This window comes from Corvus hawaiiensis, chromosome 10 (genome assembly GCF_020740725.1).
Source record: "Corvus hawaiiensis isolate bCorHaw1 chromosome 10, bCorHaw1.pri.cur, whole genome shotgun sequence".
NCBI lineage: Eukaryota > Metazoa > Chordata > Aves > Passeriformes > Corvidae > Corvus > Corvus hawaiiensis.
The window spans coordinates 2,756,244-2,782,296 of NC_063222.1; the positions used below are offsets into that span (position 1 = coordinate 2,756,244).

Genomic DNA, 26,053 nt, shown 5'->3' on the forward strand with positions numbered 1-26,053 from the left:
ACGGCGGTGCTGGTGGCCATGACTGTGCATGCTTGCATAGCTCGTGCGGCTGGCGTGGCTTGAGTAGCTTGTGCAGCTCTGGGTCTGGCTGCAGGTTCCGTTGTTGCAAAGGCCAAAGCAAGTGGCCATGACTGTTGATGCTCGCGTGGCTGGCGTGGCCGGCGTGGCTTGTGTGGCCTGTGTGGCGCTTGGTCTGGCTGCAGGTTCCGTTGTTGCCGAGGGCGGCGCTGGCGGCCGTGTGCCGGGTGCGGGGGGCATTGGGGCAGGGCAGGAAGGCGCTGGCGTGTGCTGGAGAGCGCTGCTGTGGGGCTGAGGGGTGCCTACGGCCATACCACCCTGAGAACGCCCGATCTCGTCTGATCTCGGAAGCTAAGCAGGGTCGGGCCCGGTTAGTACTTGGATGGGAGACCGCCTGGGAATACCGGGTGCTGTAGGCTTCTTTTGCTGTCTTCCGGGGACTGCGACAGAGGTGCCTTGTTTTGTTTGGGCACATGAGCAAAGGGGCACGAGGGCAACGGTGGCCGTGGCTCGCGTGGCTCATGGGGCTTGTGTGGCTGGCGTGGCTTGTGTGGCTTGTGTGGCGCTGGGTCTGGCTGCAGGTTCCGTTGTTGCCGAGGGCAGACCTGGTGGCCATGACTGTTGATGCTCACGTAGCTCACATGGCTGGCGTGGCTTGTGTGGCTTGTGTGGCTCTGGGTCTGGCTACAGGTTCCGTTGTTGGCAAGGACAGACCAGGTGGCCATGAGTGTTGATGCTCCCGTAGCTCACATGGCTGGCGTGGCTTTTGTCGCTTGTGTGGTGCCAGGTCTGGCTGCAGGTTCTGTTGTTGCCGACGGCGGCGCTGGTGGCCATGAATGTTGATGTTTGCATAGCTCGTGCGGCTGGCGTGGCTCATGTGGATTGTGTGGTGCCAGGTCTGGCTGCAGGTTCCGTTGTTGCCAAGGGTGAAGCAAGTGGCCATGACTGTTGATGCTCATGTAGTTCGCGTGGCCGGCGTTGCTTGTGTGGCTCTGGGTCTGCCTGCAGGTGCCATTGTTGCCGAGGGCTGACCCGGTGGCCATGACTGTGGATGCTCACGTAGCTCACGTGGCTGGCGTGGTTCGAGTAGCTTGTGCAGCTCTGGGTCTGGCTGCAGGTTCCGTTGTTGCCAAGGGCGAAGCAAGTGGCCATGACTGTTGATGCTCGCGTGGCTGGCGTGGCCGGCGTGGCTTGTGTGGCCTGTGTGGCGCTTGGTCTGGCTGCAGGTTCCGTTGTTGCCGAGGGCGGCGCTGGCGGCCGTGTGCCGGGTGCGGGGGGCATTGGGGCAGGGCAGGAAGGCGCTGGCGTGTGCTGGAGAGCGCTGCTGTGGGGCTGAGGGGTGCCTACGGCCATACCACCCTGAGAACGCCCGATCTCGTCTGATCTCGGAAGCTAAGCAGGGTCGGGCCCGGTTAGTACTTGGATGGGAGACCGCCTGGGAATACCGGGTGCTGTAGGCTTCTTTTGCTGTCTTCCGGGGACTGCGACAGAGGTGCCTTGTTTTGTTTGGGCACATGAGCAAAGGGGCACGAGGGCCACGGTGGCCGTGGCTCGCGTGGCTCATGGGGCTTGTGTGGCTGGCGTGGCTTGTGTGGCTCTGAGTCTGGCTGCAGGTTCCGTTGTTGCCGAGGGCAGACCTGGTGGCCATGACTGTTGATGCTCACGTAGCTTTTGTAGCTTGCGCGGCTGGCGTGGCTTGTGTGGCTTGTGTGGTGCTGGGTCTGGCTGCAGGTCCCATTGTTGCCAAGGGCAGACCCCGTGGCCATGACTGTTGATGCTCCCGTAGCTTGTGTGGCTGGCGTGGCTTGTGTGGTGCCAGCTCTGGCTGCAGGTTCCGTTGTTGCCAAGGCCGAAGCAAGTGGCCATGACTGTTGATGCTCGTGTGGCTCACGTGGCTGGCGTGGCTTGTGTGGCTTGTGTGGCTCTGGGTCTGGCTGCAGGTTCCATTGTTGCCAAGGGCAGACCCGGTGGCCATGACTGTTGATGCTCCCGTAGCTTGCGTGGCTTTTGTGGCTTGTGTGGTGCTGGGTCTGTCTGTAGGTTCTGTTGTTGCCGACGGCGGCGCTGGTGTCCACGACTGTGGATGCTTGCATAGCTCGTGCGGCTGGCGTGGCTTGTGTGGGTCCAGGTATGGCTGCAGGTTCCACTGTTGCCGAGGACAGACCTGGTGGCCATGACTGTTGATGCTCGCGTGCCTGGCGTGGCTTGTGTGGCTTGCGTGGTGCTTGGTCTGGATGCAGGTGCCGTTGTTGCCAAGGCCGAAGCAAGTGGCCATGACTGTTGATGCTCACGTAGTTCGCGTGGCCGGCGGGGCTTGTGAGGCTTGTGTGGCTCTGGGTCCAGCTGCAGGTTCCGTTGTTGCCGACGGCGGCGCTGGTGGCCGTGAGTGTTGATGCTCCCGTAGCTCGCGTGGCTGGCGTGGTTTGAGTTGCTTGTGTGGCTCTGGGTCTGGCTGCAGGTTCCGTTGTTGCCGCGGGCAGACCTGGTGGCCATGACTGTTGATGCTCACGTAGCTCACGTGGCTGGCGTGGCTTGTGTGGCTTGTGTGGTGCTGGGTCTGGCTGCAGGTTCTGTTGTTGCAAAGGCCAAAGCAAGTGGCCATGACTGTTGATGCTCCCGTAGCTTGCGTAGCTTGCGTGGCCGGCGTGGCTTGTGTGGCTTGTGTGGCTCTGGGTCTGGCTGCAGGTTCCGTTGTTGCCGCGGGCAGACCTGGTGGCCGTGACTGTTGATGCTCCCGTAGCTTTTGTAGCTTGCGCGGCTGGCGTGGCTTGTGTGGCTTGTGTGGTGCTGGGTCTGGCTGCAGGTTCCGTTGTTGCCAAGGGTGAAGCAAGTGGCCATGACTGTTGATGCTCCCGTAGCTCGCGTGGCTGGCATGGTTTGAGTTGCTTGTGTGGCTCTGGGTCTGGCTGCAGGTTCCGTTGTTGGCAAGGACAGACCTGGTGGCCATGACTGTTGATGCTCACGTAGCTTGCGTGGCTGGCGTGGCTTGTGTGGCTTGTGTGGTGCCAGGTCTGGCTGCAGGTTCCGTTGTTGCCAAGGCCGAAGCAAGTGGCCATGACTGTTGATGCTCATGTAGTTCGCGTGGCTGGCGCGGCTGGCGTGGCTGGCGTGGCTGGCGTGGCTGTGGATCTGGCTGCAGGTTCCGTTGTTGCCGAGGGCTGACCCAGTGGCCATGACTGGTGATGCTCACGTAGCTTGCGTGGCTGGCGTTGCATGTGTGGCTTGTGTGGTGCTGGGTCTGGCTGCAGGTTCCGTTGTTGCCAAGGGCGAAGCAAGTGGCCATGACTGTTGATGCGCGTGTGGCTGGCGTGGCTGGCGTGGCTTGTGTGGCTTGTGTGGCTCTGAGTCTGGCTGCAGGTTCCATTGTTGCCGACGGCAGCGCTGGTGGCCGTGACTGTTGATGCTCGTGTAGCTAACGTGGCTGGTGTGGCTTGAGTAGCTTGTGTGGCTCTGGGTCTGGCTGCAGGTTCCATTGTTGCCGAGGGCAGATCCGGTGGCCATGACTGTTGATGCTCCCGTAGCTTGCGTGGCTGGCATTGCATGTGAGGCTTGTGTGGTGCTGGGTCTGGCTGCAGGTTCCATTGTTGCCAAGGGCAGACCCGGTGGCCATGACTGTTGATGCTCACATAGCTTGCGTTGCTGGCGTGGCTTTTGTGGCTTGTGTGGTGCTGGGTCTGTCTGTAGGTTCTGTTGTTGCTGACGGCGGTGCTGGTGGCCATGACTGTGGATGCTTGCATAGCTCGTGCGGCTGGCGTGGCTTGAGTAGCTTGTGCAGCTCTGGGTCTGGCTGCAGGTTCTGTTGTTGCAAAGGCCAAAGCAAGTGGCCATGACTGTTGATGCTCGCGTGGCTGGCGTGGCCGGCGTGGCTTGTGTGGCCTGTGTGGCGCTTGGTCTGGCTGCAGGTTCCGTTGTTGCCGAGGGCGGCGCTGGCGGCCGTGTGCCGGGTGCGGGGGGCATTGGGGCAGGGCAGGAAGGCGCTGGCGTGTGCTGGAGAGCGCTGCTGTGGGGCTGAGGGGTGCCTACGGCCATACCACCCTGAGAACGCCCGATCTCGTCTGATCTCGGAAGCTAAGCAGGGTCGGGCCCGGTTAGTACTTGGATGGGAGACCGCCTGGGAATACCGGGTGCTGTAGGCTTCTTTTGCTGTCTTCCGGGGACTGCGACAGAGGTGCCTTGTTTTGTTTGGGCACATGAGCAAAGGGGCACGAGGGCAACGGTGGCCGTGGCTCGCGTGGCTCATGGGGCTTGTGTGGCTGGCGTGGCTTGTGTGGCTTGTGTGGCGCTGGGTCTGGCTGCAGGTTCCGTTGTTGCCGAGGGCAGACCTGGTGGCCATGACTGTTGATGCTCACGTAGCTCACATGGCTGGCGTGGCTTGTGTGGCTTGTGTGGCTCTGGGTCTGGCTACAGGTTCCGTTGTTGGCAAGGACAGACCAGGTGGCCATGAGTGTTGATGCTCCCGTAGCTCACATGGCTGGCGTGGCTTTTGTCGCTTGTGTGGTGCCAGGTCTGGCTGCAGGTTCTGTTGTTGCCGACGGCGGCGCTGGTGGCCATGAATGTTGATGTTTGCATAGCTCGTGCGGCTGGCGTGGCTCATGTGGATTGTGTGGTGCCAGGTCTGGCTGCAGGTTCCGTTGTTGCCAAGGGTGAAGCAAGTGGCCATGACTGTTGATGCTCATGTAGTTCGCGTGGCCGGCGTTGCTTGTGTGGCTCTGGGTCTGCCTGCAGGTGCCATTGTTGCCGAGGGCTGACCCGGTGGCCATGACTGTGGATGCTCACGTAGCTCACGTGGCTGGCGTGGTTCGAGTAGCTTGTGCAGCTCTGGGTCTGGCTGCAGGTTCCGTTGTTGCCAAGGGCGAAGCAAGTGGCCATGACTGTTGATGCTCGCGTGGCTGGCGTGGCCGGCGTGGCTTGTGTGGCCTGTGTGGCGCTTGGTCTGGCTGCAGGTTCCGTTGTTGCCGAGGGCGGCGCTGGCGGCCGTGTGCCGGGTGCGGGGGGCATTGGGGCAGGGCAGGAAGGCGCTGGCGTGTGCTGGAGAGCGCTGCTGTGGGGCTGAGGGGTGCCTACGGCCATACCACCCTGAGAACGCCCGATCTCGTCTGATCTCGGAAGCTAAGCAGGGTCGGGCCCGGTTAGTACTTGGATGGGAGACCGCCTGGGAATACCGGGTGCTGTAGGCTTCTTTTGCTGTCTTCCGGGGACTGCGACAGAGGTGCCTTGTTTTGTTTGGGCACATGAGCAAAGGGGCACGAGGGCCACGGTGGCCGTGGCTCGCGTGGCTCATGGGGCTTGTGTGGCTGGCGTGGCTTGTGTGGCTCTGGGTCTGGCTGCAGGTTCCGTTGTTGCCGCGGGCAGACCTGGTGGCCATGACTGTTGATGCTCACGTAGCTTTTGTAGCTTGCGCGGCTGGCGTGGCTTGTGTGGCTTGTGTGGTGCTGGGTCTGGCTGCAGGTCCCATTGTTGCCAAGGGCAGACCCCGTGGCCATGACTGTTGATGCTCCCGTAGCTTGTGTGGCTGGCGTGGCTTGTGTGGTGCCAGCTCTGGCTGCAGGTTCCGTTGTTGCCAAGGCCGAAGCAAGTGGCCATGACTGTTGATGCTCGTGTGGCTCACGTGGCTGGCGTGGCTTGTGTGGCTTGTGTGGCTCTGGGTCTGGCTGCAGGTTCCATTGTTGCCAAGGGCAGACCCGGTGGCCATGACTGTTGATGCTCCCGTAGCTTGCGTGGCTTTTGTGGCTTGTGTGGTGCTGGGTCTGTCTGTAGGTTCTGTTGTTGCCGACGGCGGCGCTGGTGTCCACGACTGTGGATGCTTGCATAGCTCGTGCGGCTGGCGTGGCTTGTGTGGGTCCAGGTCTGGCTGCAGGTTCCACTGTTGCCGAGGACAGACCTGGTGGCCATGACTGTTGAGGCTCGCGTGCCTGGCGTGGCTTGTGTGGCTTGCGTGGTGCTTGGTCTGGATGCAGGTGCCGTTGTTGCCAAGGCCGAAGCAAGTGGCCATGACTGTTGATGCTCACGTAGTTCGCGTGGCCGGCGGGGCTTGTGAGGCTTGTGTGGCTCTGGGTCCAGCTGCAGGTTCCGTTGTTGCCGACGGCGGCGCTGGTGGCCGTGACTGTTGATGCTCCCGTAGCTCGCGTGGCTGGCGTGGTTTGAGTGGCTTGTGTGGCTCTGGGTCTGGCTGCAGGTTCCGTTGTTGGCAAGGACAGACCTGGTGGCCATGACTGTTGATGCTCACGTAGCTTGCGTGGCTGGCGTGGCTTGTGTGGCTTGTGTGGTGCCAGGTCTGGCTGCAGGTTCCGTTGTTGCCAAGGCCGAAGCAAGTGGCCATGACTGTTGATGCTCATGTAGTTCGCGTGGCTGGCGCGGCTGGCGTGGCTGGCGTGGCTGTGGATCTGGCTGCAGGTTCCGTTGTTGCCGAGGGCTGACCCAGTGGCCATGACTGGTGATGCTCACGTAGCTTGCGTGGCTGGCGTGGCTTGTGTGGCTTGTGTGGTGCTGGGTCTGGCTGCAGGTTCCGTTGTTGCCAAGGCCGAAGCAAGTGGCCATGACTGTTGATGCTCATGTAGTTCGCGTGGCTGGCGCGGCTGGCGTGGCTGGCGTGGCTCTGAGTCTGGCTGCAGGTTCCATTGTTGCCGACGGCAGCGCTGGTGGCCGTGACTGTTGATGCTCGTGTAGCTAACGTGGCTGGTGTGGCTTGAGTAGCTTGTGTGGCTCTGGGTCTGGCTGCAGGTTCCATTGTTGCCGAGGGCAGACCCGGTAGCCATGACTGTTGATGCTCCCGTAGCTTGCGTGGCTGGCATTGCATGTGAGGCTTGTGTGGTGCTGGGTCTGGCTGCAGGTTCCATTGTTGCCAAGGGCAGACCCGGTGGCCATGACTGTTGATGCTCACATAGCTTGCGTTGCTGGCGTGGCTTTTGTGGCTTGTGTGGTGCTGGGTCTGTCTGTAGGTTCTGTTGTTGCTGACGGCGGTGCTGGTGGCCATGACTGTGGATGCTTGCATAGCTCGTGCGGCTGGCGTGGCTTGAGTAGCTTGTGCAGCTCTGGGTCTGGCTGCAGGTTCTGTTGTTGCAAAGGCCAAAGCAAGTGGCCATGACTGTTGATGCTCGCGTGGCTGGCGTGGCCGGCGTGGCTTGTGTGGCCTGTGTGGCGCTTGGTCTGGCTGCAGGTTCCGTTGTTGCCGAGGGCGGCGCTGGCGGCCGTGTGCCGGGTGCGGGGGGCATTGGGGCAGGGCAGGAAGGCGCTGGCGTGTGCTGGAGAGCGCTGCTGTGGGGCTGAGGGGTGCCTACGGCCATACCACCCTGAGAACGCCCGATCTCGTCTGATCTCGGAAGCTAAGCAGGGTCGGGCCCGGTTAGTACTTGGATGGGAGACCGCCTGGGAATACCGGGTGCTGTAGGCTTCTTTTGCTGTCTTCCGGGGACTGCGACAGAGGTGCCTTGTTTTGTTTGGGCACATGAGCAAAGGGGCACGAGGGCCACGGTGGCCGTGGCTCGCGTGGCTCATGGGGCTTGTGTGGCTGGCGTGGCTTGTGTGGCTCTGGGTCTGGCTGCAGGTTCCGTTGTTGCCGCGGGCAGACCTGGTGGCCATGACTGTTGATGCTCACGTAGCTTTTGTAGCTTGCGCGGCTGGCGTGGCTTGTGTGGCTTGTGTGGTGCTGGGTCTGGCTGCAGGTCCCATTGTTGCCAAGGGCAGACCCCGTGGCCATGACTGTTGATGCTCCCGTAGCTTGTGTGGCTGGCGTGGCTTGTGTGGTGCCAGCTCTGGCTGCAGGTTCCGTTGTTGCCAAGGGCGAAGCAAGTGGCCATGACTGTTGATGCTCGTGTGGCTCACGTGGCTGGCGTGGCTTGTGTGGCTTGTGTGGCTCTGGGTCTGGCTGCAGGTTCCATTGTTGCCAAGGGCAGACCCGGTGGCCATGACTGTTGATGCTCCCGTAGCTTGCGTGGCTTTTGTGGCTTGTGTGGTGCTGGGTCTGTCTGTAGGTTCTGTTGTTGCCGACGGCGGCGCTGGTGTCCACGACTGTGGATGCTTGCATAGCTCGTGCGGCTGGCGTGGCTTGTGTGGGTCCAGGTCTGGCTGCAGGTTCCACTGTTGCCGAGGACAGACCTGGTGGCCATGACTGTTGATGCTCGCGTGCCTGGCGTGGCTTGTGTGGCTTGCGTGGTGCTTGGTCTGGATGCAGGTGCCGTTGTTGCCAAGGCCGAAGCAAGTGGCCATGACTGTTGATGCTCACGTAGTTCGCGTGGCCGGCGGGGCTTGTGAGGCTTGTGTGGCTCTGGGTCCAGCTGCAGGTTCCGTTGTTGCCGACGGCGGCGCTGGTGGCCGTGAGTGTTGATGCTCCCGTAGCTCGCGTGGCTGGCGTGGTTTGAGTTGCTTGTGTGGCTCTGGGTCTGGCTGCAGGTTCCGTTGTTGCCGCGGGCAGACCTGGTGGCCATGACTGTTGATGCTCACGTAGCTCACGTGGCTGGCGTGGCTTGTGTGGCTTGTGTGGTGCTGGGTCTGGCTGCAGGTTCTGTTGTTGCAAAGGCCAAAGCAAGTGGCCATGACTGTTGATGCTCCCGTAGCTTGCGTAGCTTGCGTGGCCGGCGTGGCTTGTGTGGCTTGTGTGGCTCTGGGTCTGGCTGCAGGTTCCGTTGTTGCCGCGGGCAGACCTGGTGGCCGTGACTGTTGATGCTCCCGTAGCTTTTGTAGCTTGCGCGGCTGGCGTGGCTTGTGTGGCTTGTGTGGTGCTGGGTCTGGCTGCAGGTTCCGTTGTTGCCAAGGCCGAAGCAAGTGGCCATGACTGTTGATGCTCGTGTGGCTCGCGTGGCTGGCGTGGCTTGTGTGGCTTGTGTGGCTCTGGGTCTGGCTGCAGGTTCCGTTGTTGGCAAGGACAGACCTGGTGGCCATGACTGTTGATGCTCACGTAGCTTGCGTGGCTGGCGTGGCTTGTGTGGCTTGTGTGGTGCCAGGTCTGGCTGCAGGTTCCGTTGTTGCCAAGGCCGAAGCAAGTGGCCATGACTGTTGATGCTCATGTAGTTCGCGTGGCTGGCGCGGCTGGCGTGGCTGGCGTGGCTGGCGTGGCTGTGGATCTGGCTGCAGGTTCCGTTGTTGCCGAGGGCTGACCCAGTGGCCATGACTGGTGATGCTCACGTAGCTTGCGTGGCTGGCGTTGCATGTGTGGCTTGTGTGGTGCTGGGTCTGGCTGCAGGTTCCGTTGTTGCCAAGGGCGAAGCAAGTGGCCATGACTGTTGATGCGCGTGTGGCTGGCGTGGCTGGCGTGGCTTGTGTGGCTTGTGTGGCTCTGAGTCTGGCTGCAGGTTCCATTGTTGCCGACGGCAGCGCTGGTGGCCGTGACTGTTGATGCTCGTGTAGCTAACGTGGCTGGTGTGGCTTGAGTAGCTTGTGTGGCTCTGGGTCTGGCTGCAGGTTCCATTGTTGCCGAGGGCAGACCCGGTGGCCATGACTGTTGATGCTCCCGTAGCTTGCGTGGCTGGCATTGCATGTGAGGCTTGTGTGGTGCTGGGTCTGGCTGCAGGTTCCATTGTTGCCAAGGGCAGACCCGGTGGCCATGACTGTTGATGCTCACATAGCTTGCGTTGCTGGCGTGGCTTTTGTGGCTTGTGTGGTGCTGGGTCTGTCTGTAGGTTCTGTTGTTGCTGACGGCGGTGCTGGTGGCCATGACTGTGGATGCTTGCATAGCTCGTGCGGCTGGCGTGGCTTGAGTAGCTTGTGCAGCTCTGGGTCTGGCTGCAGGTTCTGTTGTTGCAAAGGCCAAAGCAAGTGGCCATGACTGTTGATGCTCGCGTGGCTGGCGTGGCCGGCGTGGCTTGTGTGGCCTGTGTGGCGCTTGGTCTGGCTGCAGGTTCCGTTGTTGCCGAGGGCGGCGCTGGCGGCCGTGTGCCGGGTGCGGGGGGCATTGGGGCAGGGCAGGAAGGCGCTGGCGTGTGCTGGAGAGCGCTGCTGTGGGGCTGAGGGGTGCCTACGGCCATACCACCCTGAGAACGCCCGATCTCGTCTGATCTCGGAAGCTAAGCAGGGTCGGGCCCGGTTAGTACTTGGATGGGAGACCGCCTGGGAATACCGGGTGCTGTAGGCTTCTTTTGCTGTCTTCCGGGGACTGCGACAGAGGTGCCTTGTTTTGTTTGGGCACATGAGCAAAGGGGCACGAGGGCCACGGTGGCCGTGGCTCGCGTGGCTCATGGGGCTTGTGTGGCTGGCGTGGCTTGTGTGGCTCTGGGTCTGGCTGCAGGTTCCGTTGTTGCCGCGGGCAGACCTGGTGGCCATGACTGTTGATGCTCACGTAGCTTTTGTAGCTTGCGCGGCTGGCGTGGCTTGTGTGGCTTGTGTGGTGCTGGGTCTGGCTGCAGGTCCCATTGTTGCCAAGGGCAGACCCCGTGGCCATGACTGTTGATGCTCCCGTAGCTTGTGTGGCTGGCGTGGCTTGTGTGGTGCCAGCTCTGGCTGCAGGTTCCGTTGTTGCCAAGGCCGAAGCAAGTGGCCATGACTGTTGATGCTCGTGTGGCTCACGTGGCTGGCGTGGCTTGTGTGGCTTGTGTGGCTCTGGGTCTGGCTGCAGGTTCCATTGTTGCCAAGGGCAGACCCGGTGGCCATGACTGTTGATGCTCCCGTAGCTTGCGTGGCTTTTGTGGCTTGTGTGGTGCTGGGTCTGTCTGTAGGTTCTGTTGTTGCCGACGGCGGCGCTGGTGTCCACGACTGTGGATGCTTGCATAGCTCGTGCGGCTGGCGTGGCTTGTGTGGGTCCAGGTCTGGCTGCAGGTTCCACTGTTGCCGAGGACAGACCTGGTGGCCATGACTGTTGATGCTCGCGTGCCTGGCGTGGCTTGTGTGGCTTGCGTGGTGCTTGGTCTGGATGCAGGTGCCGTTGTTGCCAAGGCCGAAGCAAGTGGCCATGACTGTTGATGCTCACGTAGTTCGCGTGGCCGGCGGGGCTTGTGAGGCTTGTGTGGCTCTGGGTCCAGCTGCAGGTTCCGTTGTTGCCGACGGCGGCGCTGGTGGCCGTGAGTGTTGATGCTCCCGTAGCTCGCGTGGCTGGCGTGGTTTGAGTTGCTTGTGTGGCTCTGGGTCTGGCTGCAGGTTCCGTTGTTGCCGCGGGCAGACCTGGTGGCCATGACTGTTGATGCTCACGTAGCTCACGTGGCTGGCGTGGCTTGTGTGGCTTGTGTGGTGCTGGGTCTGGCTGCAGGTTCTGTTGTTGCAAAGGCCAAAGCAAGTGGCCATGACTGTTGATGCTCCCGTAGCTTGCGTAGCTTGCGTGGCCGGCGTGGCTTGTGTGGCTTGTGTGGCTCTGGGTCTGGCTGCAGGTTCCGTTGTTGCCGCGGGCAGACCTGGTGGCCGTGACTGTTGATGCTCCCGTAGCTTTTGTAGCTTGCGCGGCTGGCGTGGCTTGTGTGGCTTGTGTGGTGCTGGGTCTGGCTGCAGGTTCCGTTGTTGCCAAGGGTGAAGCAAGTGGCCATGACTGTTGATGCTCCCGTAGCTCGCGTGGCTGGCATGGTTTGAGTGGCTTGTGTGGCTCTGGGTCTGGCTGCAGGTTCCGTTGTTGGCAAGGACAGACCTGGTGGCCATGACTGTTGATGCTCACGTAGCTTGCGTGGCTGGCATGGCTTGTGTGGCTTGTGTGGTGCCAGGTCTGGCTGCAGGTTCCGTTGTTGCCAAGGCCGAAGCAAGTGGCCATGACTGTTGATGCTCATGTAGTTCGCGTGGCTGGCGCGGCTGGCGTGGCTGGCGTGGCTGGCGTGGCTGTGGATCTGGCTGCAGGTTCCGTTGTTGCCGAGGGCTGACCCAGTGGCCATGACTGGTGATGCTCACGTAGCTTGCGTGGCTGGCGTTGCATGTGTGGCTTGTGTGGTGCTGGGTCTGGCTGCAGGTTCCGTTGTTGCCAAGGGCGAAGCAAGTGGCCATGACTGTTGATGCGCGTGTGGCTGGCATGGCTGGCGTGGCTTGTGTGGCTTGTGTGGCTCTGAGTCTGGCTGCAGGTTCCATTGTTGCCGACGGCAGCGCTGGTGGCCGTGACTGTTGATGCTCGTGTAGCTAACGTGGCTGGTGTGGCTTGAGTAGCTTGTGTGGCTCTGGGTCTGGCTGCAGGTTCCATTGTTGCCGAGGGCAGACCCGGTGGCCATGACTGTTGATGCTCCCGTAGCTTGCGTGGCTGGCATTGCATGTGAGGCTTGTGTGGTGCTGGGTCTGGCTGCAGGTTCCATTGTTGCCAAGGGCAGACCCGGTGGCCATGACTGTTGATGCTCACATAGCTTGCGTTGCTGGCGTGGCTTTTGTGGCTTGTGTGGTGCTGGGTCTGTCTGTAGGTTCTGTTGTTGCTGACGGCGGTGCTGGTGGCCATGACTGTGGATGCTTGCATAGCTCGTGCGGCTGGCGTGGCTTGAGTAGCTTGTGCAGCTCTGGGTCTGGCTGCAGGTTCTGTTGTTGCAAAGGCCAAAGCAAGTGGCCATGACTGTTGATGCTCGCGTGGCTGGCGTGGCCGGCGTGGCTTGTGTGGCCTGTGTGGCGCTTGGTCTGGCTGCAGGTTCCGTTGTTGCCGAGGGCGGCGCTGGCGGCCGTGTGCCGGGTGCGGGGGGCATTGGGGCAGGGCAGGAAGGCGCTGGCGTGTGCTGGAGAGCGCTGCTGTGGGGCTGAGGGGTGCCTACGGCCATACCACCCTGAGAACGCCCGATCTCGTCTGATCTCGGAAGCTAAGCAGGGTCGGGCCCGGTTAGTACTTGGATGGGAGACCGCCTGGGAATACCGGGTGCTGTAGGCTTCTTTTGCTGTCTTCCGGGGACTGCGACAGAGGTGCCTTGTTTTGTTTGGGCACATGAGCAAAGGGGCACGAGGGCAACGGTGGCCGTGGCTCGCGTGGCTCATGGGGCTTGTGTGGCTGGCGTGGCTTGTGTGGCTTGTGTGGCGCTGGGTCTGGCTGCAGGTTCCGTTGTTGCCGCGGGCAGACCTGGTGGCCATGACTGTTGATGCTCACGTAGCTCACATGGCTGGCGTGGCTTGTGTGGCTTGTGTGGCTCTGGGTCTGGCTACAGGTTCCGTTGTTGGCAAGGACAGACCAGGTGGCCATGAGTGTTGATGCTCCCGTAGCTCACATGGCTGGCGTGGCTTTTGTCGCTTGTGTGGTGCCAGGTCTGGCTGCAGGTTCTGTTGTTGCCGACGGCGGCGCTGGTGGCCATGAATGTTGATGTTTGCATAGCTCGTGCGGCTGGCGTGGCTCATGTGGATTGTGTGGTGCCAGGTCTGGCTGCAGGTTCCGTTGTTGCCAAGGGTGAAGCAAGTGGCCATGACTGTTGATGCTCATGTAGTTCGCGTGGCCGGTGTTGCTTGTGTGGCTCTGGGTCTGCCTGCAGGTGCCATTGTTGCCGAGGGCTGACCCGGTGGCCATGACTGTGGATGCTCACGTAGCTCACGTGGCTGGCGTGGTTCGAGTAGCTTGTGCAGCTCTGGGTCTGGCTGCAGGTTCCGTTGTTGCCAAGGGCGAAGCAAGTGGCCATGACTGTTGATGCTCGCGTGGCTGGCGTGGCCGGCGTGGCTTGTGTGGCCTGTGTGGCGCTTGGTCTGGCTGCAGGTTCCGTTGTTGCCGAGGGCGGCGCTGGCGGCCGTGTGCCGGGTGCGGGGGGCATTGGGGCAGGGCAGGAAGGCGCTGGCGTGTGCTGGAGAGCGCTGCTGTGGGGCTGAGGGGTGCCTACGGCCATACCACCCTGAGAACGCCCGATCTCGTCTGATCTCGGAAGCTAAGCAGGGTCGGGCCCGGTTAGTACTTGGATGGGAGACCGCCTGGGAATACCGGGTGCTGTAGGCTTCTTTTGCTGTCTTCCGGGGACTGCGACAGAGGTGCCTTGTTTTGTTTGGGCACATGAGCAAAGGGGCACGAGGGCCACGGTGGCCGTGGCTCGCGTGGCTCATGGGGCTTGTGTGGCTGGCGTGGCTTGTGTGGCTCTGGGTCTGGCTGCAGGTTCCGTTGTTGCCGCGGGCAGACCTGGTGGCCATGACTGTTGATGCTCACGTAGCTTTTGTAGCTTGCGCGGCTGGCGTGGCTTGTGTGGCTTGTGTGGTGCTGGGTCTGGCTGCAGGTCCCATTGTTGCCAAGGGCAGACCCCGTGGCCATGACTGTTGATGCTCCCGTAGCTTGTGTGGCTGGCGTGGCTTGTGTGGTGCCAGCTCTGGCTGCAGGTTCCGTTGTTGCCAAGGCCGAAGCAAGTGGCCATGACTGTTGATGCTCGTGTGGCTCACGTGGCTGGCGTGGCTTGTGTGGCTTGTGTGGCTCTGGGTCTGGCTGCAGGTTCCATTGTTGCCAAGGGCAGACCCGGTGGCCATGACTGTTGATGCTCCCGTAGCTTGCGTGGCTTTTGTGGCTTGTGTGGTGCTGGGTCTGTCTGTAGGTTCTGTTGTTGCCGACGGCGGCGCTGGTGTCCACGACTGTGGATGCTTGCATAGCTCGTGCGGCTGGCGTGGCTTGTGTGGGTCCAGGTCTGGCTGCAGGTTCCACTGTTGCCGAGGACAGACCTGGTGGCCATGACTGTTGATGCTCGCGTGCCTGGCGTGGCTTGTGTGGCTTGCGTGGTGCTTGGTCTGGATGCAGGTGCCGTTGTTGCCAAGGCCGAAGCAAGTGGCCATGACTGTTGATGCTCACGTAGTTCGCGTGGCCGGCAGGGCTTGTGAGGCTTGTGTGGCTCTGGGTCCAGCTGCAGGTTCCGTTGTTGCCGACGGCGGCGCTGGTGGCCGTGACTGTTGATGCTCCCGTAGCTCGCGTGGCTGGCGTGGTTTGAGTGGCTTGTGTGGCTCTGGGTCTGGCTGCAGGTTCCGTTGTTGGCAAGGACAGACCTGGTGGCCATGACTGTTGATGCTCACGTAGCTTGCGTGGCTGGCGTGGCTTGTGTGGCTTGTGTGGTGCCAGGTCTGGCTGCAGGTTCCGTTGTTGCCAAGGCCGAAGCAAGTGGCCATGACTGTTGATGCTCATGTAGTTCGCGTGGCTGGCGCGGCTGGCGTGGCTGGCGTGGCTGTGGATCTGGCTGCAGGTTCCGTTGTTGCCGAGGGCTGACCCAGTGGCCATGACTGGTGATGCTCACGTAGCTTGCGTGGCTGGCGTTGCATGTGTGGCTTGTGTGGTGCTGGGTCTGGCTGCAGGTTCCGTTGTTGCCAAGGCCGAAGCAAGTGGCCATGACTGTTGATGCTCATGTAGTTCGCGTGGCTGGCGCGGCTGGCGTGGCTGGCGTGGCTCTGAGTCTGGCTGCAGGTTCCATTGTTGCCGACGGCAGCGCTGGTGGCCGTGACTGTTGATGCTCGTGTAGCTAACGTGGCTGGTGTGGCTTGAGTAGCTTGTGTGGCTCTGGGTCTGGCTGCAGGTTCCATTGTTGCCGAGGGCAGACCCGGTGGCCATGACTGTTGATGCTCCCGTAGCTTGCGTGGCTGGCATTGCATGTGAGGCTTGTGTGGTGCTGGGTCTGGCTGCAGGTTCCATTGTTGCCAAGGGCAGACCCGGTGGCCATGACTGTTGATGCTCACATAGCTTGCGTTGCTGGCGTGGCTTTTGTGGCTTGTGTGGTGCTGGGTCTGTCTGTAGGTTCTGTTGTTGCTGACGGCGGTGCTGGTGGCCATGACTGTGGATGCTTGCATAGCTCGTGCGGCTGGCGTGGCTTGAGTAGCTTGTGCAGCTCTGGGTCTGGCTGCAGGTTCTGTTGTTGCAAAGGCCAAAGCAAGTGGCCATGACTGTTGATGCTCGCGTGGCTGGCGTGGCCGGCGTGGCTTGTGTGGCCTGTGTGGCGCTTGGTCTGGCTGCAGGTTCCGTTGTTGCCGAGGGCGGCGCTGGCGGCCGTGTGCCGGGTGCGGGGGGCATTGGGGCAGGGCAGGAAGGCGCTGGCGTGTGCTGGAGAGCGCTGCTGTGGGGCTGAGGGGTGCCTACGGCCATACCACCCTGAGAACGCCCGATCTCGTCTGATCTCGGAAGCTAAGCAGGGTCGGGCCCGGTTAGTACTTGGATGGGAGACCGCCTGGGAATACCGGGTGCTGTAGGCTTCTTTTGCTGTCTTCCGGGGACTGCGACAGAGGTGCCTTGTTTTGTTTGGGCACATGAGCAAAGGGGCACGAGGGCCACGGTGGCCGTGGCTCGCGTGGCTCATGGGGCTTGTGTGGCTGGCGTGGCTTGTGTGGCTCTGAGTCTGGCTGCAGGTTCCGTTGTTGCCGAGGGCAGACCTGGTGGCCATGACTGTTGATGCTCACGTAGCTTTTGTAGCTTGCGCGGCTGGCGTGGCTTGTGTGGCTTGTGTGGTGCTGGGTCTGGCTGCAGGTCCCATTGTTGCCAAGGGCAGACCCCGTGGCCATGACTGTTGATGCTCCCGTAGCTTGTGTGGCTGGCGTGGCTTGTGTGGTGCCAGCTCTGGCTGCAGGTTCCGTTGTTGCCAAGGCCGAAGCAAGTGGCCATGACTGTTGATGCTCGTGTGGCTCACGTGGCTGGCGTGGCTTGTGTGGCTTGTGTGGCTCTGGGTCTGGCTGCAGGTTCCATTGTTGCCAAGGGCAGACCCGGTGGCCATGACTGTTGATGCTCCCGTAGCTTGCGTGGCTTTTGTGGCTTGTGTGGTGCTGGGTCTGTCTGTAGGTTCTGTTGTTGCCGACGGCGGCGCTGGTGTCCACGACTGTGGATGCTTGCATAGCTCGTGCGGCTGGCGTGGCTTGTGTGGGTCCAGGTATGGCTGCAGGTTCCACTGTTGCCGAGGACAGACCTGGTGGCCATGACTGTTGATGCTCGCGTGCCTGGCGTGGCTTGTGTGGCTTGCGTGGTGCTTGGTCTGGATGCAGGTGCCGTTGTTGCCAAGGCCGAAGCAAGTGGCCATGACTGTTGATGCTCACGTAGTTCGCGTGGCCGGCGGGGCTTGTGAGGCTTGTGTGGCTCTGGGTCCAGCTGCAGGTTCCGTTGTTGCCGACGGCGGCGCTGGTGGCCGTGAGTGTTGATGCTCCCGTAGCTCGCGTGGCTGGCGTGGTTTGAGTTGCTTGTGTGGCTCTGGGTCTGGCTGCAGGTTCCGTTGTTGCCGCGGGCAGACCTGGTGGCCATGACTGTTGATGCTCACGTAGCTCACGTGGCTGGCGTGGCTTGTGTGGCTTGTGTGGTGCTGGGTCTGGCTGCAGGTTCTGTTGTTGCAAAGGCCAAAGCAAGTGGCCATGACTGTTGATGCTCCCGTAGCTTGCGTAGCTTGCGTGGCCGGCGTGGCTTGTGTGGCTTGTGTGGCCCTGGGTCTGGCTGCAGGTTCCGTTGTTGCCGCGGGCAGACCTGGTGGCCGTGACTGTTGATGCTCCCGTAGCTTTTGTAGCTTGCGCGGCTGGCGTGGCTTGTGTGGCTTGTGTGGTGCTGGGTCTGGCTGCAGGTTCCGTTGTTGCCAAGGGTGAAGCAAGTGGCCATGACTGTTGATGCTCCCGTAGCTCGCGTGGCTGGCATGGTTTGAGTGGCTTGTGTGGCTCTGGGTCTGGCTGCAGGTTCCGTTGTTGGCAAGGACAGACCTGGTGGCCATGACTGTTGATGCTCACGTAGCTTGCGTGGCTGGCGTGGCTTGTGTGGCTTGTGTGGTGCCAGGTCTGGCTGCAGGTTCCGTTGTTGCCAAGGCCGAAGCAAGTGGCCATGACTGTTGATGCTCATGTAGTTCGCGTGGCTGGCGCGGCTGGCGTGGCTGGCGTGGCTGGCGTGGCTGTGGATCTGGCTGCAGGTTCCGTTGTTGCCGAGGGCTGACCCAGTGGCCATGACTGGTGATGCTCACGTAGCTTGCGTGGCTGGCGTTGCATGTGTGGCTTGTGTGGTGCTGGGTCTGGCTGCAGGTTCCGTTGTTGCCAAGGGCGAAGCAAGTGGCCATGACTGTTGATGCGCGTGTGGCTGGCGTGGCTGGCGTGGCTTGTGTGGCTTGTGTGGCTCTGAGTCTGGCTGCAGGTTCCATTGTTGCCGACGGCAGCGCTGGTGGCCGTGACTGTTGATGCTCGTGTAGCTAACGTGGCTGGTGTGGCTTGAGTAGCTTGTGTGGCTCTGGGTCTGGCTGCAGGTTCCATTGTTGCCGAGGGCAGATCCGGTGGCCATGACTGTTGATGCTCCCGTAGCTTGCGTGGCTGGCATTGCATGTGAGGCTTGTGTGGTGCTGGGTCTGGCTGCAGGTTCCATTGTTGCCAAGGGCAGACCCGGTGGCCATGACTGTTGATGCTCACATAGCTTGCGTTGCTGGCGTGGCTTTTGTGGCTTGTGTGGTGCTGGGTCTGTCTGTAGGTTCTGTTGTTGCTGACGGCGGTGCTGGTGGCCATGACTGTGGATGCTTGCATAGCTCGTGCGGCTGGCGTGGCTTGAGTAGCTTGTGCAGCTCTGGGTCTGGCTGCAGGTTCTGTTGTTGCAAAGGCCAAAGCAAGTGGCCATGACTGTTGATGCTCGCGTGGCTGGCGTGGCCGGCGTGGCTTGTGTGGCCTGTGTGGCGCTTGGTCTGGCTGCAGGTTCCGTTGTTGCCGAGGGCGGCGCTGGCGGCCGTGTGCCGGGTGCGGGGGGCATTGGGGCAGGGCAGGAAGGCGCTGGCGTGTGCTGGAGAGCGCTGCTGTGGGGCTGAGGGGTGCCTACGGCCATACCACCCTGAGAACGCCCGATCTCGTCTGATCTCGGAAGCTAAGCAGGGTCGGGCCCGGTTAGTACTTGGATGGGAGACCGCCTGGGAATACCGGGTGCTGTAGGCTTCTTTTGCTGTCTTCCGGGGACTGCGACAGAGGTGCCTTGTTTTGTTTGGGCACATGAGCAAAGGGGCACGAGGGCAACGGTGGCCGTGGCTCGCGTGGCTCATGGGGCTTGTGTGGCTGGCGTGGCTTGTGTGGCTTGTGTGGCGCTGGGTCTGGCTGCAGGTTCCGTTGTTGCCGAGGGCAGACCTGGTGGCCATGACTGTTGATGCTCACGTAGCTCACATGGCTGGCGTGGCTTGTGTGGCTTGTGTGGCTCTGGGTCTGGCTACAGGTTCCGTTGTTGGCAAGGACAGACCAGGTGGCCATGAGTGTTGATGCTCCCGTAGCTCACATGGCTGGCGTGGCTTGTGTGGCTTGTGTGGTGCCAGGTCTGGCTGCAGGTTCTGTTGTTGCCGACGGCGGCGCTGGTGGCCATGAATGTTGATGTTTGCATAGCTCGTGCGGCTGGCGTGGCTCATGTGGATTGTGTGGTGCCAGGTCTGGCTGCAGGTTCCGTTGTTGCCAAGGGTGAAGCAAGTGGCCATGACTGTTGATGCTCATGTAGTTCGCGTGGCCGGCGTTGCTTGTGTGGCTCTGGGTCTGCCTGCAGGTGCCATTGTTGCCGAGGGCTGACCCGGTGGCCATGACTGTGGATGCTCACGTAGCTCACGTGGCTGGCATGGTTCGAGTAGCTTGTGCAGCTCTGGGTCTGGCTGCAGGTTCCGTTGTTGCCAAGGGCGAAGCAAGTGGCCATGACTGTTGATGCTCGCGTGGCTGGCGTGGCCGGCGTGGCTTGTGTGGCCTGTGTGGCGCTTGGTCTGGCTGCAGGTTCCGTTGTTGCCGAGGGCGGCGCTGGCGGCCGTGTGCCGGGTGCGGGGGGCATTGGGGCAGGGCAGGAAGGCGCTGGCGTGTGCTGGAGAGCGCTGCTGTGGGGCTGAGGGGTGCCTACGGCCATACCACCCTGAGAACGCCCGATCTCGTCTGATCTCGGAAGCTAAGCAGGGTCGGGCCCGGTTAGTACTTGGATGGGAGACCGCCTGGGAATACCGGGTGCTGTAGGCTTCTTTTGCTGCCTTCCGGGGACTGCGACAGAGGTGCCTTGTTTTGTTTGGGCACATGAGCAAAGGGGCACGAGGGCCACGGTGGCCGTGGCTCGCGTGGCTCATGGGGCTTGTGTGGCTGGCGTGGCTTGTGTGGCTCTGAGTCTGGCTGCAGGTTCCGTTGTTGCCGAGGGCAGACCTGGTGGCCATGACTGTTGATGCTCACGTAGCTTTTGTAGCTTGCGCGGCTGGCGTGGCTTGTGTGGCTTGTGTGGTGCTGGGTCTGGCTGCAGGTCCCATTGTTGCCAAGGGCAGACCCCGTGGCCATGACTGTTGATGCTCGCGTGCCTGGCGTGGCTTGTGTGGCTTGCGTGGTGCTTGGTCTGGATGCAGGTGCCGTTGTTGCCAAGGCCGAAGCAAGTGGCCATGACTGTTGATGCTCACGTAGTTCGCGTGGCCGGCGGGGCTTGTGAGGCTTGTGTGGCTCTGGGTCCAGCTGCAGGTTCCGTTGTTGCCGACGGCAGCGCTGGTGGCCGTGAGTGTTGATGCTCCCGTAGCTCGCGTGGCTGGCGTGGTTTGAGTTGCTTGTGTGGCTCTGGGTCTGGCTGCAGGTTCCGTTGTTGCCGCGGGCAGACCTGGTGGCCATGACTGTTGATGCTCACGTAGCTCACGTGGCTGGCGTGGCTTGTGTGGCTTGTGTGGTGCTGGGTCTGGCTGCAGGTTCTGTTGTTGCAAAGGCCAAAGCAAGTGGCCATGACTGTTGATGCTCCCGTAGCTTGCGTAGCTTGCGTGGCCGGCGTGGCTTGTGTGGCTTGTGTGGCTCTGGGTCTGGCTGCAGGTTCCGTTGTTGCCGCGGGCAGACCTGGTGGCCGTGACTGTTGATGCTCCCGTAGCTTTTGTAGCTTGCGCGGCTGGCGTGGCTTGTGTGGCTTGTGTGGTGCTGGGTCTGGCTGCAGGTTCCGTTGTTGCCAAGGGTGAAGCAAGTGGCCATGACTGTTGATGCTCCCGTAGCTCGCGTGGCTGGCATGGTTTGAGTGGCTTGTGTGGCTCTGGGTCTGGCTGCAGGTTCCGTTGTTGGCAAGGACAGACCTGGTGGCCATGACTGTTGATGCTCACGTAGCTTGCGTGGCTGGCGTGGCTTGTGTGGCTTGTGTGGTGCCAGGTCTGGCTGCAGGTTCCGTTGTTGCCAAGGCCGAAGCAAGTGGCCATGACTGTTGATGCTCGTGTGGCTCACGTGGCTGGCGTGGCTTGTGTGGCTTGTGTGGCTCTGGGTCTGGCTGCAGGTTCCATTGTTGCCAAGGGCAGACCCGGTGGCCATGACTGTTGATGCTCCCGTAGCTTGCGTGGCTTTTGTGGCTTGTGTGGTGCTGGGTCTGTCTGTAGGTTCTGTTGTTGCCGACGGCGGCGCTGGTGTCCACGACTGTGGATGCTTGCATAGCTCGTGCGGCTGGCGTGGCTTGTGTGGGTCCAGGTCTGGCTGCAGGTTCCACTGTTGCCGAGGACAGACCTGGTGGCCATGACTGTTGATGCTCGCGTGCCTGGCGTGGCTTGTGTGGCTTGCGTGGTGCTTGGTCTGGATGCAGGTGCCGTTGTTGCCAAGGCCGAAGCAAGTGGCCATGACTGTTGATGCTCACGTAGTTCGCGTGGCCGGCGGGGCTTGTGAGGCTTGTGTGGCTCTGGGTCCAGCTGCAGGTTCCGTTGTTGCCGACGGCGGCGCTGGTGGCCGTGACTGTTGATGCTCCCGTAGCTCGCGTGGCTGGCGTGGTTTGAGTGGCTTGTGTGGCTCTGGGTCTGGCTGCAGGTTCCGTTGTTGGCAAGGACAGACCTGGTGGCCATGACTGTTGATGCTCACGTAGCTTGCGTGGCTGGCGTGGCTTGTGTGGCTTGTGTGGTGCCAGGTCTGGCTGCAGGTTCCGTTGTTGCCAAGGCCGAAGCAAGTGGCCATGACTGTTGATGCTCATGTAGTTCGCGTGGCTGGCGCGGCTGGCGTGGCTGGCGTGGCTGTGGATCTGGCTGCAGGTTCCGTTGTTGCCGAGGGCTGACCCAGTGGCCATGACTGGTGATGCTCACGTAGCTTGCGTGGCTGGCGTGGCTTGTGTGGCTTGTGTGGTGCTGGGTCTGGCTGCAGGTTCCGTTGTTGCCAAGGCCGAAGCAAGTGGCCATGACTGTTGATGCTCGTGTAGTTCGCGTGGCTGGCGCGGCTGGCGTGGCTGGCGTGGCTCTGAGTCTGGCTGCAGGTTCCATTGTTGCCGACGGCAGCGCTGGTGGCCGTGACTGTTGATGCTCGTGTAGCTAACGTGGCTGGTGTGGCTTGAGTAGCTTGTGTGGCTCTGGGTCTGGCTGCAGGTTCCATTGTTGCCGAGGGCAGACCCGGTAGCCATGACTGTTGATGCTCCCGTAGCTTGCGTGGCTGGCATTGCATGTGAGGCTTGTGTGGTGCTGGGTCTGGCTGCAGGTTCCATTGTTGCCAAGGGCAGACCCGGTGGCCATGACTGTTGATGCTCACATAGCTTGCGTTGCTGGCGTGGCTTTTGTGGCTTGTGTGGTGCTGGGTCTGTCTGTAGGTTCTGTTGTTGCTGACGGCGGTGCTGGTGGCCATGACTGTGGATGCTTGCATAGCTCGTGCGGCTGGCGTGGCTTGAGTAGCTTGTGCAGCTCTGGGTCTGGCTGCAGGTTCCGTTGTTGCAAAGGCCAAAGCAAGTGGCCATGACTGTTGATGCTCGCGTGGCTGGCGTGGCCGGCGTGGCTTGTGTGGCCTGTGTGGCGCTTGGTCTGGCTGCAGGTTCCGTTGTTGCCGAGGGCGGCGCTGGCGGCCGTGTGCCGGGTGCGGGGGGCATTGGGGCAGGGCAGGAAGGCGCTGGCGTGTGCTGGAGAGCGCTGCTGTGGGGCTGAGGGGTGCCTACGGCCATACCACCCTGAGAACGCCCGATCTCGTCTGATCTCGGAAGCTAAGCAGGGTCGGGCCCGGTTAGTACTTGGATGGGAGACCGCCTGGGAATACCGGGTGCTGTAGGCTTCTTTTGCTGTCTTCCGGGGACTGCGACAGAGGTGCCTTGTTTTGTTTGGGCACATGAGCAAAGGGGCACGAGGGCCACGGTGGCCGTGGCTCGCGTGGCTCATGGGGCTTGTGTGGCTGGCGTGGCTTGTGTGGCTCTGGGTCTGGCTGCAGGTTCCGTTGTTGCCGCGGGCAGACCTGGTGGCCATGACTGTTGATGCTCACGTAGCTTTTGTAGCTTGCGCGGCTGGCGTGGCTTGTGTGGTTTGTGTGGTGCTGGGTCTGGCTGCAGGTCCCATTGTTGCCAAGGGCAGACCCCGTGGCCATGACTGTTGATGCTCCCGTAGCTTGTGTGGCTGGCGTGGCTTGTGTGGTGCCAGCTCTGGCTGCAGGTTCCGTTGTTGCCAAGGCCGAAGCAAGTGGCCATGACTGTTGATGCTCGTGTGGCTCACGTGGCTGGCGTGGCTTGTGTGGCTTGTGTGGCTCTGGGTCTGGCTGCAGGTTCCATTGTTGCCAAGGGCAGACCCGGTGGCCATGACTGTTGATGCTCCCGTAGCTTGCGTGGCTTTTGTGGCTTGTGTGGTGCTGGGTCTGTCTGTAGGTTCTGTTGTTGCCGACGGCGGCGCTGGTGTCCACGACTGTGGATGCTTGCATAGCTCGTGCGGCTGGCGTGGCTTGTGTGGGTCCAGGTCTGGCTGCAGGTTCCACTGTTGCCGAGGACAGACCTGGTGGCCATGACTGTTGATGCTCGCGTGCCTGGCGTGGCTTGTGTGGCTTGCGTGGTGCTTGGTCTGGATGCAGGTGCCGTTGTTGCCAAGGCCGAAGCAAGTGGCCATGACTGTTGATGCTCACGTAGTTCGCGTGGCCGGCGGGGCTTGTGAGGCTTGTGTGGCTCTGGGTCCAGCTGCAGGTTCCGTTGTTGCCGACGGCGGCGCTGGTGGCCGTGACTGTTGATGCTCCCGTAGCTCGCGTGGCTGGCGTGGTTTGAGTGGCTTGTGTGGCTCTGGGTCTGGCTGCAGGTTCCGTTGTTGGCAAGGACAGACCTGGTGGCCATGACTGTTGATGCTCACGTAGCTTGCGTGGCTGGCGTGGCTTGTGTGGCTTGTGTGGTGCCAGGTCTGGCTGCAGGTTCCGTTGTTGCCAAGGCCGAAGCAAGTGGCCATGACTGTTGATGCTCATGTAGTTCGCGTGGCTGGCGCGGCTGGCGTGGCTGGCGTGGCTGTGGATCTGGCTGCAGGTTCCGTTGTTGCCGAGGGCTGACCCAGTGGCCATGACTGGTGATGCTCACGTAGCTTGCGTGGCTGGCGTGGCTTGTGTGGCTTGTGTGGTGCTGGGTCTGGCTGCAGGTTCCGTTGTTGCCAAGGCCGAAGCAAGTGGCCATGACTGTTGATGCTCATGTAGTTCGCGTGGCTGGCGCGGCTGGCGTGGCTGGCGTGGCTCTGAGTCTGGCTGCAGGTTCCATTGTTGCCGACGGCAGCGCTGGTGGCCGTGACTGTTGATGCTCGTGTAGCTAACGTGGCTGGTGTGGCTTGAGTAGCTTGTGTGGCTCTGGGTCTGGCTGCAGGTTCCATTGTTGCCGAGGGCAGACCCGGTAGCCATGACTGTTGATGCTCCCGTAGCTTGCGTGGCTGGCATTGCATGTGAGGCTTGTGTGGTGCTGGGTCTGGCTGCAGGTTCCATTGTTGCCAAGGGCAGACCCGGTGGCCATGACTGTTGATGCTCACATAGCTTGCGTTGCTGGCGTGGCTTTTGTGGCTTGTGTGGTGCTGGGTCTGTCTGTAGGTTCTGTTGTTGCTGACGGCGGTGCTGGTGGCCATGACTGTGGATGCTTGCATAGCTCGTGCGGCTGGCGTGGCTTGAGTAGCTTGTGCAGCTCTGGGTCTGGCTGCAGGTTCTGTTGTTGCAAAGGCCAAAGCAAGTGGCCATGACTGTTGATGCTCGCGTGGCTGGCGTGGCCGGCGTGGCTTGTGTGGCCTGTGTGGCGCTTGGTCTGGCTGCAGGTTCCGTTGTTGCCGAGGGCGGCGCTGGCGGCCGTGTGCCGGGTGCGGGCGGCATTGGGGCAGGGCAGGAAGGCGCTGGCGTGTGCTGGAGAGCGCTGCTGTGGGGCTGAGGGGTGCCTACGGCCATACCACCCTGAGAACGCCCGATCTCGTCTGATCTCGGAAGCTAAGCAGGGTCGGGCCCGGTTAGTACTTGGATGGGAGACCGCCTGGGAATACCGGGTGCTGTAGGCTTCTTTTGCTGTCTTCCGGGGACTGCGACAGAGGTGCCTTGTTTTGTTTGGGCACATGAGCAAAGGGGCACGAGGGCCACGGTGGCCGTGGCTCGCGTGGCTCATGGGGCTTGTGTGGCTGGCGTGGCTTGTGTGGCTCTGGGTCTGGCTGCAGGTTCCGTTGTTGCCGCGGGCAGACCTGGTGGCCATGACTGTTGATGCTCACGTAGCTTTTGTAGCTTGCGCGGCTGGCGTGGCTTGTGTGGCTTGTGTGGTGCTGGGTCTGGCTGCAGGTCCCATTGTTGCCAAGGGCAGACCCCGTGGCCATGACTGTTGATGCTCCCGTAGCTTGTGTGGCTGGCGTGGCTTGTGTGGTGCCAGGTCTGGCTGCAGGTTCCGTTGTTGCCAAGGCCGAAGCAAGTGGCCATGACTGTTGATGCTCGTGTGGCTCACGTGGCTGGCGTGGCTTGTGTGGCTTGTGTGGCTCTGGGTCTGGCTGCAGGTTCCATTGTTGCCAAGGGCAGACCCGGTGGCCATGACTGTTGATGCTCCCGTAGCTTGCGTGGCTTTTGTGGCTTGTGTGGTGCTGGGTCTGTCTGTAGGTTCTGTTGTTGCCGACGGCGGCGCTGGTGTCCACGACTGTGGATGCTTGCATAGCTCGTGCGGCTGGCGTGGCTTGTGTGGGTCCAGGTCTGGCTGCAGGTTCCACTGTTGCCGAGGACAGACCTGGTGGCCATGACTGTTGATGCTCGCGTGCCTGGCGTGGCTTGTGTGGCTTGCGTGGTGCTTGGTCTGGATGCAGGTGCCGTTGTTGCCAAGGCCGAAGCAAGTGGCCATGACTGTTGATGCTCACGTAGTTCGCGTGGCCGGCGGGGCTTGTGAGGCTTGTGTGGCTCTGGGTCCAGCTGCAGGTTCCGTTGTTGCCGACGGCGGCGCTGGTGGCCGTGACTGTTGATGCTCCCGTAGCTCGCGTGGCTGGCATGGTTTGAGTTGCTTGTGTGGCTCTGGGTCTGGCTGCAGGTTCCGTTGTTGCCGCGGGCAGACCTGGTGGCCATGACTGTTGATGCTCACGTAGCTCACGTGGCTGGCGTGGCTTGTGTGGCTTGTGTGGTGCTGGGTCTGGCTGCAGGTTCTGTT

The 26,053-nt window shown here is 61.8% G+C and overlaps 13 non-coding genes across 13 annotated transcripts; all 13 read left to right on the plus strand.

Annotated features, from left to right (window-relative positions):
- Positions 1-318: 318 nt before the first annotated feature.
- LOC125331297 lies at positions 319-437 on the plus strand. Its single transcript, XR_007205994.1, has one exon. It is a non-coding gene; the product is annotated as a 5S ribosomal RNA (ribosomal RNA).
- Positions 438-1,359: 922 nt separating this feature from the next.
- On the plus strand, positions 1,360-1,478 carry LOC125331298. Its single transcript, XR_007205995.1, has one exon. It is a non-coding gene; the product is annotated as a 5S ribosomal RNA (ribosomal RNA).
- Positions 1,479-4,035: 2,557 nt separating this feature from the next.
- Positions 4,036-4,154, plus strand: LOC125331299. Its single transcript, XR_007205996.1, has one exon. It is a non-coding gene; the product is annotated as a 5S ribosomal RNA (ribosomal RNA).
- A 922-nt stretch (positions 4,155-5,076) lies between these two features.
- LOC125331175 lies at positions 5,077-5,195 on the plus strand. Its single transcript, XR_007205878.1, has one exon. It is a non-coding gene; the product is annotated as a 5S ribosomal RNA (ribosomal RNA).
- A 2,094-nt stretch (positions 5,196-7,289) lies between these two features.
- On the plus strand, positions 7,290-7,408 carry LOC125331176. Its single transcript, XR_007205879.1, has one exon. It is a non-coding gene; the product is annotated as a 5S ribosomal RNA (ribosomal RNA).
- Positions 7,409-9,965: 2,557 nt separating this feature from the next.
- LOC125331177 lies at positions 9,966-10,084 on the plus strand. Its single transcript, XR_007205880.1, has one exon. It is a non-coding gene; the product is annotated as a 5S ribosomal RNA (ribosomal RNA).
- A 2,557-nt stretch (positions 10,085-12,641) lies between these two features.
- On the plus strand, positions 12,642-12,760 carry LOC125331178. The gene has a single exon (XR_007205881.1). It is a non-coding gene; the product is annotated as a 5S ribosomal RNA (ribosomal RNA).
- Positions 12,761-13,682: 922 nt separating this feature from the next.
- On the plus strand, positions 13,683-13,801 carry LOC125331179. Its single transcript, XR_007205882.1, has one exon. It is a non-coding gene; the product is annotated as a 5S ribosomal RNA (ribosomal RNA).
- Positions 13,802-15,895: 2,094 nt separating this feature from the next.
- On the plus strand, positions 15,896-16,014 carry LOC125331181. Its single transcript, XR_007205884.1, has one exon. It is a non-coding gene; the product is annotated as a 5S ribosomal RNA (ribosomal RNA).
- Positions 16,015-18,571: 2,557 nt separating this feature from the next.
- LOC125331182 lies at positions 18,572-18,690 on the plus strand. Its single transcript, XR_007205885.1, has one exon. It is a non-coding gene; the product is annotated as a 5S ribosomal RNA (ribosomal RNA).
- A 922-nt stretch (positions 18,691-19,612) lies between these two features.
- LOC125331183 lies at positions 19,613-19,731 on the plus strand. The gene has a single exon (XR_007205886.1). It is a non-coding gene; the product is annotated as a 5S ribosomal RNA (ribosomal RNA).
- A 2,875-nt stretch (positions 19,732-22,606) lies between these two features.
- Positions 22,607-22,725, plus strand: LOC125331184. Its single transcript, XR_007205887.1, has one exon. It is a non-coding gene; the product is annotated as a 5S ribosomal RNA (ribosomal RNA).
- A 2,094-nt stretch (positions 22,726-24,819) lies between these two features.
- LOC125331185 lies at positions 24,820-24,938 on the plus strand. Its single transcript, XR_007205888.1, has one exon. It is a non-coding gene; the product is annotated as a 5S ribosomal RNA (ribosomal RNA).
- Positions 24,939-26,053: the final 1,115 nt, after the last annotated feature.